This window comes from Dipodomys merriami, unplaced genomic scaffold (assembly GCF_024711535.1).
Source record: "Dipodomys merriami isolate MVZ:Mamm:240054 unplaced genomic scaffold, mDipMer1.0.p SCAF_21, whole genome shotgun sequence".
NCBI lineage: Eukaryota > Metazoa > Chordata > Mammalia > Rodentia > Heteromyidae > Dipodomys > Dipodomys merriami.
In genome coordinates this window covers 12,497,851-12,513,240 of record NW_027203493.1, presented here as the reverse complement: position 1 = coordinate 12,513,240, position 15,390 = coordinate 12,497,851, and the positions used below count along the sequence as shown (strand labels likewise).

General features: G+C 35.1%; 1 protein-coding gene across 5 annotated transcripts in view; it reads right to left on the bottom strand.

Moving 5' to 3' along the window:
• Lrrc4c (leucine rich repeat containing 4C) overlaps positions 1-15,390 on the bottom strand; it is a 1,099,028-nt gene that overhangs the window by 194,923 nt on the left and 888,715 nt on the right. For all 5 annotated transcript variants that reach the window (XM_070032555.1, XM_070032559.1, XM_070032558.1 and 2 more), the window contains one exon: positions 11,672-11,767. The gene's annotated coding sequence lies outside the window, so the exon portion shown is untranslated. The remainder of the gene's footprint in view (positions 1-11,671; positions 11,768-15,390) is intronic.

The following is a 15,390-nucleotide window of genomic DNA, read 5'->3' as shown; positions in this document are numbered from 1 at the left end:
GTCTTTCCATTTATATTCACACAGTGAGACCACAGGAGGATATTCTTAGGAGAGAATCACAAAGAATCAGTAGTTATATGCATATAAAATGATGTTTATTGAAATGAGCTCCAAGAAATGGAAAGACAGGGTTTTTTTTTTTGCTTTTTGTCTTTGTTTTGTTTTTCTCCTTGGTTGCTGGTTTTTTTAAAATTTCTCTACCTTTTGTCTTATATGTAAGTTTATCTGTTTTGGAAGGGTAAGGGAAGCACATAAATGATGGACAAAGGGTGAACAAATGCAGTAGTGATATTCACTAGACACTATGTTGAAAATGAATGATACACCTTGTGGGAGAGGGAGACTGGGAGGGGGGAAAACTGGGAGAAAATGAAGGAGGAGGTGACCTTGTTCAAACAAATGTACTCATTACCTGATTTATGTAACTGTAACCTTGTTGTACATCACCTTTACAATAACAACAAATGTGTTTTAAAAAGTAGATTCCATTGCTAGCTGAACAACTTATTCAGCTTCTAGATCTAGTCATTCCTAACTCTATCATTTTCTGTGTTTATTTAGTTATATAAACCAATAAAATGTTTTTTATATATTTATATGTATTTATATTGTGTGTGACATTCATTACATACACTGATATACTATTAAGCTAGCTTGGTTGGACTTTATTCATTCAAAACAGAGAAGTTCCTGATATATGAGAAAGTCTGTGACATAGAGCATCTGATGTATATATAACAAATTCATGTTGCTCTTTATGAAGTACACATGGTCATGGTACAAAATTCTGACAAATACATTAGCCGAAATAGAAAAACATTTAAATTACACAGCTGGACACAGTCACTTGTTACATATGAATGTAGGTTTAATTGTCCATCAGTGCAAGATGTGATAGGGAAAATAAGTTGGGGTAGTTGTTTTTTGAGGAGTCTGATAAATGATATTGAAGAGTATACAGGAGTTTGATAGGCCAAAATAAAGTTATATAATCTATATGTACAATTTCTTTTATTTCAGTACTGAGGATTGATACCAGATTCTACATATGAATGTCAACTGAAATACGTTCTAGCCCTAACTTCACAATATAACACTTAAAACATGCTAGTAGAAAACTAGAAGGACAGTATTCAAGATCCTGAACTTTTTTTGCCACCTAATGGTTGGACCCACAAGGCTCTGATCAACCTTGCATCTCTCAGCTTTGCTGGGAGCAGTTTTGCCATAGGACATTTGAATGGAACCCTTCTGTTTTAGAATCATATGCTAGTTGCTTTATTGATCTACCCTTGTGGTCCTGGCTCCAGTTAGCATATCCTAATTGGAATTTTTTGTGGCCTTGTCTGTTGTGCAGGTTGATCTGGACCTAGGTGTATACGCTTGCGACTTTCTACACCTTTTGATACCTAGGTTTCAGGGGTCAAACTTCCTGACTTTCTGGGTTTAGAACATGCCACAGTACAAACAGCATGAACCACACCTGTAGAAGCAAAGCACATTGTTACCTCACAAACAAAGGGAAGTCTTCAATATGCAAGGGTGCCAGGTTGAGGCAGTCCTTACTCTGAAGTCATTCTGAAACCTTTATCTTTGTAATCTGGTCTTCTGATGGAAGAAGCATCCTCAATTACTCCTGTCATGCCTTTGAAGTCATTGTTCCATTGTTTGGAAAATGGGACCTGTTTTCTTAGATGATTGTGTAGTTTTTTCTCTAAGTAGTCATTTATCCACAGGGTGATTGTTCTGTACTGAACACATACTTCATCCTTTCCATTACTCATAGGAAGACAAGTTTACAAGTCTTGTTAAGCCTCCCATTGATGAATAATTCCACCTAGTGATTTCTCTCTCTGTGTGTTTGTATAAGCCCACAAGAGGAGCCAGGATCCTCCAACACTTTGCTTAGGTATTTCCTTGCACTTCCAATTTTATCAATCTTGCATACTGTCTTCCACAAACTATTACACAGTCAGATTCCCGACCATATTATAACACAAATGGCCTTTCTTCCAGACAAGTTCTTTATTTACCTACCATTCCTTATCAGAATGATCTTTACCTGAAATATCTCTAATAGAATGTTCACAAAGACACAGGCAGGCTCTAGAAAATTTGGGCTTTTTCTACTAGCCATCTTCTCTGTCTGTCTGTCTCTTTCTGGCCTCATTAGAATTACTCTTAATGATCTCTTCACAGCAATATATACCATGATGAAGCCTCATATCTTCTTTCACATTTTAGTTCTTTTCTCTTACAATGCATCCAGTTCTCAATAAAAGCTTTGCTTAGATATACCAAATTTAGGAGATTTCCTATGTAGTTAACTTTTAGGATGTGATGATTAACAAGTCAGCATTGCAAGTCTGCATGAGTCAGGCTATTCTGATTGCTGCATTGACTCTGCTATCTATCAAGACAACTAAACCCACCACATGTTTGTGGTTGACTGCCACCACTTGAGCCCTGTCACCCCTGGATCCAATTATTTCCTAATGCATTTAAAGTTTTCCAACTGGCTGGTTGCTGTTCCAACTCTCAATAGAATCCTACAGGAAGTGGAGATCAGAGCCTCTCAGAAGAGCTAGGGTCCTGATCACAATTTTTTTTTCTATCAATGTATTGGTGAAAGGTTAACAACCAAACTCTTCTCAGTGCCAATGAGTGTGTCTTAAATGACCAATTTATTCTAGCATTCCAGTTTCCCCAATCCTTTGAATACGTCCCTTTATATTAAACAAAGGGAAGTTGAGCACTTGCAATTGGCTTACAGTGGGTCATCTCTTGATCTGTGGTGCAGCTAGTCAATCCATTAAACACATTACTTAGGGATTTAAATCCCTGAGTTTCAACCCTGGAATCTTTGTCTAGTGAGTCCAAAGCAATACATCCAGCCCAATTTTACTTTGTGCTCCCTCTACCATCATTCTACGTCTTTAATATCCATCCTGAGTCATGTTCTCTAGGTTCCCATTGGCTAATTCAGAAAAGTTGGTAGTATTTGGGAGTATAGCATACTATCTCTGGGCTCAGACTTCATATCTAACATTGAGAGCCTGCTGGCATTTGATTCTAGTCATAGGTGTAGAAGAAAAGAACCCTGAGCGTCAGACCCTGAGGAGGATCAAGACTGTCTGGCATGTAATAGCCTGCCATTACAATTTTCTCAGGCAGAGTCAATCTCAGATGGAATCAGAAAAACCAAAACCACTGGGTTGGGAAGGATGTTGCCACATGCCTGGGGAGGTCACTTTTGCTGCAGTCATGGAGGCCACTTTGGTTTGAGAAGGGGAGATCAGTTCCACTGGGTGGAGGGCTGTACCCAGCTTGTATCACAAAACTCTTCAAGTACTACCCATTACCCAGCTCTAAACTGCTTTTAATGTTTATGTATCTCTCACTGTAGCACCTAATTTCTGGTACCTTTGTCCTGTTTTTGTCCATTTGGGATTCTTCTGGAAAAGAAATCTGGTCAAGACATTGGCAGATTTGGAGTGTTATGAGGGCTATGTATTTCAGAGATGATGCTCTCTTGCTCTCTTCTTGCATAGTAGAAGAAAATGAGCTCTCTTGGATAGCCTTATATTCTGATTCATGACAGTGCTAATGCCCTGAACATCTCCCAAATTACCTAGCTCCCCATGCCAACACTTTGGAGGCGAGAATCTCAACACATAGATTTGGGAGAGCATATCATGGTGTCCATAGGAACACACTAATAAACTTTCTTGTACCTGGCCAAGAACATGGAGACTACAGAGCAATGTCAGACTGTGAATATCATGAAGGTTGCAAGGTAATAAAGAAAATAATTCTAAAGCCAGACTTTCTGAATTCAAATACTAACTCTGAAATTACTAGTTATGTGATGTCAAAACTTTGGTTCTTCTGTCTTGATTCCCTCCTAACATAAAATGGGAATTAAAAAAATACCAGTTTCCAAGTGTGGTTTGGGGAGTTAAATACACATATAAAAATATATATATAATACATGCATATGTACACATACATATATAAATATATTATACACATATGTAAGGTATACATATGTGTATGTAAAATTAATACCTCAGTTGAAATATACATTATATTTTTACAGGAAACAGTTAAAACTAAGAGATAGCTTTGATCATTTTTCTGATATAAAGCATATGACATGATCCCATGCAAATCAATCATTTCTATGTGAATTCAATGTCATTGTTAGTATTGACACAAATGTGCAGCAAACACTTCAAACTCATTTAAAGATATCTTGTAATAAGCCCCCTAAAATAAACTCTGTGCCCATTATTGACCATTCTCCAAGCCTCAGCTCTGTGCTCAGCAACCAGTAATCTACTTTCTATTTTTATAGATTTGCTTATACTACATTAAAATTTACATAGATCTTTATTCATATCATATTCATATTCAACATTGTATATAAATGGAATCCTGGCATATATAGGTCTTTTGTGTCTGAGTTCTTTCACTCAGCATCATATTCTGGAAGATTCAGCTATGTCAAAACATATCTTGGACTTCCTTTTTTATTGCAAAGTGAGATTGCTTCTGATAAATACATCATATTTTATTCCGTTCTTATCAATGGAGAGTAGAAGTCTTTTCAGTGACATCCAGAAAGAAGGAAGAGAGATGTGATAATAATGGTGCCCAAGTAGCCAAAACAGCAAGAAGGTATGTTTGGCTCCAGAAGCATAAGGATGTTTGAGAAAAGAAGCTGAAAAATTTTGCAGAATCATGGCAGGATTCATCTGCTTCTCAAAGTCTGGCCCTGCCTGGGGCCAGAGAATTAACCAGGCCCGCACAAGTTGACCTAATGCACAAAAAATGTCCCTCCTTATCCCTGGAAGACTGAGGAAATCATCGGATTCCATTCTTCCCCTCTAGCCTCATTCTTACCTTATGGAACCTATTTTGAAATGCAGACCTAAATGAAGATAAAATATTTTATAAACAAGAGTACAGTTTTTAAAGTATGGCAATGTTTCTCTAGTACATTAGGCTGGAAGACACGTCATGAAAGAAATACACTTGAGAGATCTCTAAATTAGTCTTAGGAGTTAATAGGTAAATAAGGAAGAAATGAAGATTTCCCCAGCTAGCTATTGGGATTACCTGAAAGAGAACCTAAAATGACTCTGAAATCTTTCTAGCTGGAAGTTTATTTTATCCATTTGTGCACCACATTGCCTGCCAAAATTTACAGGATGTATGAACATTTGTATGCCTCTACCTTGCTGAAGCAAATCTGAGATATTTCAGTATAGCATCAGTGCATACATGACCTACTTGCTATATTTTTTCCTCAGGTATATTTACTAAAGAAAGGAAAATAATTATTGATATGAATCTAACTTTCATTTAATGAATATGCTACAAGTAGCAAGCTATGTGCAAGCCCTTGAATGAACTAACCACAATCCTCTCTTTCATAAAGAATCTCAGAGCAGAAGAAGGAAATACTTCTTACATTTAAAAAGAAACTAACAAAGCTATGACTTAAGAGTCAATTTGATCTAAAGCCAAAGCTTTAAAAAAAGATGTTTTTTAAACTTTGCTTTCATTAGAAATAAGCATAGTGATTATGCATTAATGCAAATCCAAATACTTTTAAGTCTTAAAGAAGGAACCAAGTGAGGGAGAATAAGTTTTGCTTTGTTTCCATCCCATCGAGAAGTAGTCACAAACACATGGACAATAATTCTGGTTTGAACTTGCCTGGTGTGGGCTCACCTAAGCTGGTTGTTATTTAAAATAATAGTAATTAAATACACCAAAGGCTTCTTTGATTCCTTCTGTGCAATGGCGCCACATTCTGTGCTACCATATTTTATCCTGTCATTTTTCCCCCAAAACTTTTCAAAATTTAACTCATCCATAAAATCTTCTGCATTCAATGCGGAAGCCACCCAGACATTCTGTTAATATCTTCAGTGTGATTGATATTTCTCTCCTGCAGTGTGGCAAGATAGCATATGCATATATGTGGGCAAGCGTATATATCTTTATGTTAATGTGCATCTGTTCTTCTTATCTCTATCGAATACTATTAAGATATTAAGTCCCAAAGTCTGTCTCTCTTTTCTTCCATGGAAGAACATATTGATTTAATCACTCCAGAAATCCAGTGCCTAGCTCCATGACATGAAGGTCATGTTCAATAAATATTTATTTGAGTGAGTGCTCAATGATGACAGAGACAACTCTGAAGGAAAATCTCTTTCCATAGGTAGAGAAAATAAGATCACATATGAGGAAAATTGCAAATAGTTTGGCTTCTTGGGTGTATTTTATTTTTAAGCATTCTCAACTGAAATATGCTGTGGAATAGCTGAGACCTAGTAGGTCATTTTCATTTCACCTCTGTTCTCAAAATGGTTACCATTTACTGAATATACCCGACTGATGGTGTAATTCTTTTCTTTCAGGTATGAGAGGATGCCATATTCTTTTGTGCATCTTCGCCTCTTAAAACTGGGGAATTCATTTGTATCATGCTATCGATCATGGTGAACTTCTTGAGTTAAAGTAAAAGGAGACCTGAGGATGAAGAATTGTGACTTAACTTATCAACCTCCTCTCTTATAAGAAAAGAAAAACACTGAAAGATTGAAATTCTGAGTCATGTGAAACAGTTACATGGTTATACTTGTGTTTCAGTCCTTTGAAACTACTCTTAAGTGAATCAGCAGCAGTAAACATAAATATATACAATAAAATAACCAATACAGTATAATAATAAATATATGCAATGTGTTCTGTTTTACAGAGTCAGAGGATCTCCTGATGCTTATGGTTTGAATCACACTATGTATGTTTTTGTCTGTTTACATCTTTTAATAGCTGAATGGTCGTAAGTGAGTCATTTAGCTCTTTTTTCCAGTGTTTTCACCCCTTGATATTAAGGCAGAAGAGATACGGTGATTTAGTGAAGGAATCCAGGCAAAATGACTTAGTTCCAATTGTACATTTAGGTTGTTCTTCCTTCTTGAATATATATTATCTGATGTCATTCCTATATAAACATAATGACAAGTAAACTGGGATCAATCGATTCCTCCATGAAGAGGTACATTCCAAATCTCTCCAAAGAGGGTTTCCTAACCTTTCGTGAAACTAAGATCCATCTATAATTGCTAACTGAAAGTCAGTTTCTAAGGAATTCAGAGCTTTTAGACTGTTCTGGTTTACATTTTAAATATGGAGGTCCCTCTCTTTATCTCAGGCAAAGTAGTAGCTCTATGAATATAGGAATGATGTGTTTGGAATATTCTAGGAGATGATGTAGTGTCAAGTGTATGTATGGAAGGGCATTTGAATGGCATATATATGAGCATTTAATTTTTTTCTGATATTTAATAACTGATACTTGAGAATTCCAGAATTGTGACAGCTTCACTGACTGGATGATATCTTTTTTAATTCAATTTACAGGTTGTCAGAATTATTAATGCGCCATTTCAACCACTCTGCTACTCATCTTCCACTTTTTCATGAAACTCAACAGTTGACAACTCCACAAATGTTACTTTGCTGATAAAGAGCCTATACTATATTTCTTTCCCTTCTACTACTTTCAGTCTTTTGTTAATATCTGATTCTGGACATTACATCTCATATTCTTTCTTTTTTGTAAATCCTTATTTGTAATTGAACTAATGAGTTTATTTGTATTAAATTTTGCTCCCTGACTCCCATTATTTTTTGCCAACTTGTAACAGCTCTAGCTCCTCAATTCTCAGGCCTATAAAAACAAACAAGAGTGGTTATCATTGTTATTTATAAAATGGGTCATAGGTATCATCCTCACACCACCGTCATCAAAATATGACAGATTTATTATTTTTCTAAGGCTTCCTTTTGGGTTACAACAAATGTGGGTAAAAAAGTAATGTGTGTATTTTTGTGTTTTCATGGTTCTTTTAGTGGAAGAAAATTTTCCCTGTTTGAAGGGATTTTTTAGCTTGCAATTCTTTTTTTTTTATTATATGCACCTGCACATCAATTTATTTCTTGTTTAAAATAATTAGAAAATGTTAAAAACCCTTACCACAATTGCACATTTTTCTAAACATATAAATAATATATATATGTGTGTATAAGTATAAAGTATATATTCCACAGTACTTAATGTAGTGGTTATCACATTTCCATAATTGCTTATTATCAGATTTTACAGTGAACAATTTATCTCAATTCACTTTTATATCTATGCATTCAGAGCAGCTGCACAATTATGAATGATTGTCTAATGAGTTAATGTATCAGTAGACCACATTATAAAGTTAATATACTTAACTTCTACCAATATATTGAAACTCTAATGTTTCAATGTTCTTTCATATATATTTTTTCCATTCACTTGTCAATGGATATCTTTCTTTTTCTTGATGCTGAGAGTTAATCCCAGGACTTCAGGCATGCTGAACATGAACTTTTAACACACCCCTGCAGCTCAGACCTTTTTATTAGTATCTTTAAGATAAATCTTTGCAAAGGAAATAGTAGGTCAAAGTCACATACATTGGACTATATGTGCCCTTCTGGACCTCAGAAGGGTTACATCAAATTGCATTCTCAACAGCAGCTGAGAAATGTCTTCTTCCTTCACACCCTTGCCACTACTGAGTGTTTTAATTTAGTATTTAATTTGAAGAGCAAGGAGGAAGTATCCCACAGGACTATTGGCTGTCTCGGAGTAGGGCTATATTAGATTATGGTGAAGGATGTGTTAAGCAGGGCCTGAGTCATGGCACTGTGAACACATTTGTTCTATTACCAAGAACTCGATGAATCAGATTTAATAACTATTTCAGTCACTACCAATACAACCATATTTCAGAGACAACCTGAACTGAAAAAAGAAACAAACCATCCAACAAAAAAAACACCAAAATAATTTCTACATGTTTCAACATATATACACACTCAAATTGTGAAATCTTGGTCCCATGGCCCCTTTGGAAAGCATTATCTGTAGCTAGGTGACCAAGCACCAATTAGATAACGATCTCTGATCTCTGGATTTTAATACACTCTTAGAAAAGATTCTCGGAAAATTATAATAGAAACATTCCCCATAGAACCTGCCATGCATTTTTTTGTTAAGTAATTCTAAGTGGCACCAGAAATTCCATAAACACAAAAGCAAAGTAAAAATATGCTTCACCAGGATGTGAGTTTTATCATGGCAGGATTTGTTGATACTCAAAAACTAGATAGCCTTTACCTTTTGTAATTATTTCATACAGCTCTTTTGGGGCTAAAGACAACATTTTTTTTAAGTTGCCAGGTTTTTAAACATCATTATACAGATGTCCTAAATTTAAAAAGAATGATGCTATAAAAGTTTCCAAAGTATGAGGGAAGGGAGAATATAAATTGTTTCAATTTCAAGTTAAATGCTCAAATATGTGCTTTGGAAATAGTTTCATTTTTCTTGTAATTTATTAATCCAAACACAGATTTGCTAATGGGTTTGGTTGTACTTAAAATCTAGATAAATTTGGGTTCTTAAAATTAGGGTCCTGAATGTGGAATTATATTTTTTTATTTGTGGGACACAAAGTCCTTTGGACCTAGCAAAACTTTATGTCTCTTTACAAGTCTTTGTTCTTTGATGATTTTTCTCTTTGGCTCCTCAGGGAAGTCCCAATCTTTCTATTCCCTTACTGTTTTTCATCTTTCTTTTAGTACACTATTTCTCATTTTATGGACTAGAATATTTCCCCAGGATCAAATTATAGCTTGGAAACCTAGTGAAAGTAAGCCTTGGCTCTAAAATATTGAGCTGACAATAGATTTGTTCTATTTTTTTCCAATTCATTCCTCAGACAGTAGTAGATATGTTGGTGAAATCTGCAGTTGATGCTCATACTGTCTAGCTTCCAAACGCTTCTGTGTCTCATATGAAAGATCTGAAATGTCTTTGTCCCACTCTATATATCCCATCTTGGATCATTTTCTCTTCAACTATATTAACTTTCCATTTTTGTGTTGATTAGTTCAAATGTGATTTTAAGCATTCATTAATAATGATAAAAATTATGCTTTTCTGTTGTTAATTGTAGCTAGAAGCATGATTTAAATCTAAACCACTCCCATTTTTTTATTTGAATAGGTTAGATAGAACAAATTCAGCACTTCTTTCAATTATCAATTATTTCTGACAGGAATGAGGAGTTGTCTTCTCTCTCTTTTTTTTAATTGTGAAAATACCGTACAGAGGGGTTACAATTACATGGACAAGGTAATGAGTACATATCTTTTCAAGAATTGTTACCTCCTCCTTTGTTTCCCCTTACCATCCTTTCCCACTCCCACCCCCTCCCCAATGTCTTTGAACACAAGGAAGGATCAAGACCTTCATAGTTTTGTCCTCAATATAAGCATATACATTAGCATGTATCGCACTTGTTAGCTTGCAGAAGTCTATGTTTCAATGAACAGACTTAAAAGTTCAGTCACCCTAGTAGTCAGCTTAATGTTCTTGGAATAAAAAAAACATAGGAGACCTTTCTCCATTACCACCTTTGCAAATGCCATTATACCTACACTTCTTCAAAAGAACATATTTATCAGCACAAGATGTTAAGTATAGAATAATGTCAAAGGCAGAACCCAGTTCCTGATAGCAATCCCATTTCTACAATGTTTCTACAATAAAGTAATATATTCATGCACATGTTCATCTTGAACAGATGCCTAAGTGGTCCAATCAGTAGTTCTTCACTACTTTAGTCTAACCAAAGGAAAAATCATCAAAATTTGATCCAATCAAATAACCAAAACCAAACAAAGCTTTTTTTTTTTACTCACTTTGAACCTCAGAGGAAGCAACACAAATATGAAATAAACAAAGTTTACTCACTCTAGGGGTAACATGAAATTACAAAGAGTAAGGAGTTCTGGTGGCATCTACATATAATTACTCTTGTTTATAGTTCTATTCTGAGTCTGTTTCTTTGCATCCATTATGGTTATAATTAATTTTCCATTTTATCAATAAATTATATTTCCTTGGCTTTGTTTTAACAAATGAAATCCAGTTACACAATTGGTTTATTAATTCAGGTTCTCAGATTCCCATTGAGACCAGTACACTGAGTTCATGCCTTTCACACATTCTTTCAATAATTTAGTAGTACCTCAAAAATTAAAACTTCCTACTTTCAGTGGACTAGGCTTCTATGAAAACAGTTAAAAGCATGAATCATAAATATTAGGGGACCACCATCCTGTCATCAGCTGTGTGCTAACACTAGCAACATATCTATTATAGTTCTGAAAAGTCATCCATTCTCACAAGAAGTAGGTGGCTGCTCTGGATGAGATGGCTTGCTTCCTATAGAGGGAAAATATCAGTGCCCTGGTGACCTCTGTTACCCAGCAGAAATACTACTTTATGGCAATCCTGATGTAGCTTCTTGTCAGGTCTCTGCTGTTCTTCTGTGGTGGCAGAGTATAATACTCATTGCCTAGTTTTTAATTTTTATTCCAGTGAGGGTTACTCCTTTACATTATCTCCTTTGGTTTCATAGGTGAGGCTACTAACATGCTACGAGAGCCAGAAGTTTCCCTACATTCCATGAGCTAATTTTGTCCTTCATTTGAGCAGTAGCAATGGAAGACTCAAGTAAAGGGATGGGTAGTACTTTGAACTTACCTTCTTAAATGTATTCAGCAGGTCTTTATCTTCCTGAGAAAATCCAAAGAAGTTAAATAAATGCTCTGGATTTCTACAGATGTTATTTCTTCACACCTGGGAGAAGACAACACAAAAGCCGTGTTTTAAAATTGCATTATACTAATGAGAACAAAATTGTGGTACATTATTCCTATCAGCAACACAGATTTTGTAATTCGTCATCTGTCTATCCTTCGTGTGTGTATGCTATGATTAACAAGAAAGAAACTATGCACACATATTTCTACAAAAATATTTCATATAACACACACATATTTTGTTTTAATGTATCTCTCTGTACACTTGTGAGTCTTTCATTTACTTTGTCAACATTTATTGCATTTTATTAATGAAATGTGTCATAGGTCTTTTATAAGTCTAGTATTTATAGATTTATTTCTGTAAGTACTTCCCATACACAAGTGTGAGTGACTTCTTGCATTTCTTCAGCTGTAATTATCAGTTTATTTCAATTCTAAGCAAAGAAACTTGAAAAATTAGAAAAAAATACACTAATTGCAGACTCTCAGTTTGATATGGCAACAAAGGAAATAAGCAAATATAGACAATGGATTGAGAATTAGGACAGGATTCAATTTACAACTGTCCCATCACTAGCCAGACAATATTAGAGGAATAATCCAAACTTTGCAAACCTTAATCCTGTCTACATATAAAAATAAAGAGATCTGGAAAAAACTGTGACTAATGTCTATTTTTCTCTCAAATACTGAGTTAATGTTCCTAAGAATATGATTTCATGCAGGTAAGGGGACCAAAAACAGTTTATGGAACTTTTACATTCATATAGATTGATTACTGACTTCTAAGAAAAATAATATTTCTGGATCAACTATTCAAACTAAATTGGTATTGCAAATCTTACTGTCTTGCAAAAACAATAACAAATTTTAAAACTGAGATTTAGTGATAGCTGGCATCAATATCCCAAAGTTGACTTTTAAACCTGACACATCAGATTGGCTGAATTTATTTGACTAAAGAAGAATAATTCAGTCTATACTTACCCTTATTATTATTATTTTTAAATAAGCCTTGCTGGGTGATGGTGGCTCATGCCTGTAATCCTAGCTACTCAAGAGGCTGAGATATAAGGCTTTCAGTTTGAAGCCAGTAGGAAAACCTGTGACTCATATCTCCAATTAACCAATTAAAAAGGTGGGAGCGGAGCTGTGGCTCAAGTGGTAGAGTGCTAGCCTTGAGCAAAAATGGTCAAGGACTGCACCTAGGTTCTCAGTTCAAGCCCCAGGACTAGCACAAAAACAAATTAAACCTCATAACTTCTCTGTAAGTTTTGAATACTGTTTCTTACTTTATTGATGAAGAAACAGAGTCTTGGAGGTTTTAGTCACTTATCCAAGAAACCACAAGGCAGAGCTTGCAGTTCTATTTGACTGCAAAGTCCCTATTTCTTGATTCTCACTCTGGTATGCATATTTTTACAATGTATGCAAAGCTGAAGCCCACACTCAGCCAGAACACACAGTCAGTTTCAGCAGGTTCTTTCAGACCTGTATTATTTCCATGTCTCATCATCTTCTCAAATACACGAAGAACTATCTGTCTCTCTCATTATTCTGTTGTATACATTTCATTTGTATGTCTGGGGTACAACAATGATGTCTCCTCCATGTATTAGTGTGAGTTTTCTATGTAATCTTTAGCTGGGTGTTCAAAGATGTAGATGTCTATTGTGTCTAAGCATTAGTTCAGAGGACTGAAAGGTGAGGCTGCCTGCAGAGACAGAAACAGCTAGAATTTTGGTGGTGGGGGATGATCCAGAGAAGAATAGTTTACAATCAGAGTAAACTTCATTACACAGTCCCATAAAATGCAGAGCAGGAAGAAGCCTCATTAATCAAGTTCTATAGAGACAAGGTAATAGGTATGTGAAGCAAGGTGTTAACAAATTAGAAACTAGATTTCTGGATTCCTTTTGTCCACTCCTAGCTTCTCCATGGTAGCTTCAATTGTTTTCTTTTATGCATATCTCAAAATGAGACTCACCACTGTAGGCTTTCATGTGCCTGACCCAGGCAGAGCAGTGGTTACAAAAAAAGATCTTGAAATTAGACCAGCCCAGTTTAGCAACAATATTTCCTGGTTGTAGTACTTTTGGAAAATGGCTTATAACCTCTAATTTATCAAGCAGGAGGAGAAGAGCTTTTTTTCCCCTCAATGCTGCCTTGAGGATTAAACAATGAAGTTTTTATAAAGCACTTTGCATCAGTATGACATGAGTGAATATATACAACAAATGCCCTGATACTGCCATCATTATAATTATCACCAATAACATCATCATCATACCATCACCATCCATTTAATCACAACTACCATCATTATCACCACCACAATTATAATCATCACCATCATCATCACCACCACCATCATCACCATTATAAGGGTTTCTTTTATATGGGACTAATGCAATGGAAAATCTTTTAGATACAATTGCAAGGGATAATTGCAAAGGTAAATTTCATCTTCCTTTAAATAAAAAAATACTAGTTAGAGAAAATCATAGTTAAATTACTATCAGAACCCAAGTAGCCAATCACAGCGACTTTACATTTTTTACAAGTAAAATAGGAAAGACAGTTGAAATACCTTTCAATGCCTCTTTAAATATTTCTCTAAATATTTGAAATCAAATGTTCTGTAAGTTGGAAAAAATAGATTAAAAAATTGTACTGCACACTGTCCACTGTAATATCACTCAAAGGGAGAGAGCTAGAGCTTTTAACAGAAATGAATGCTATTTGCATGACAAAAGAAAATTAAAAAGGAAAGCTTCCTATTTTTCTTAACCTTAACAAGTAGTTATGAAGAGATATCCATTTGAGTTGAGTTTTCAGAGAGCTTGGTTATACAAAACTCATATAAAAACAGTTCCCAGTCAATATGACATGTTTTAAATTTACATGACCATTTAAGTTAATGAGAAGATCAGTGTGAATTACAGTGTTTAGATATTTAGGATATGTCCTTTTCTTGCCAACTTGGAACAGAGTCTATTGACTCACCTGCTTAGTCTCCTAAACAGCTTGAAGACTTTATGTATTTCCAGTGCCAGAGGATGTTCAAGCCGATGAAAGGTGCCATGTTGACACCCCTTGGGAATGAATTCGGTCCTATCTACTAAAAAGGCACAATGCTCCCTGAAGGGCCCATTGCTATCAATTATGACCAGATCTGAGAATACTTTACGGTCAACACCAACTCCTTCTTCAAACCTTGAATTTTACTTATCAAATATTACTTCTCTGGGCAGAACAATGTTCTGAAATACACAGATATGATCCAAGTTGAAAAAAAGTATGTTTCATTTCACGATGCTTATAAACAATTATGGAATAATATGACAGGGTCTATGATAAAAGAAAGTCTACACCGGGCTGTGTTTAAATAAGGATGGAGAAAAACCAAGATTTTTCTAAAGAAATGAATCTTAAAATGAAAATTAGTTAGTAGTCAAAGTAGGAAAAGCAGGCCCTATTAAAGAATCCTATATATGTTCTCTAATGAATGAACAAGAAATGTATAATGATTGGTGTGAGAGGTGCTGTTATGATTTCATATATGTATTTCTATGTATGAACAGATACAAGACTGTGTGATTTTACTCGGGCCTAAATTGTAAATGATACTATAGGCCTTAGTAGGGAGTTAGGACA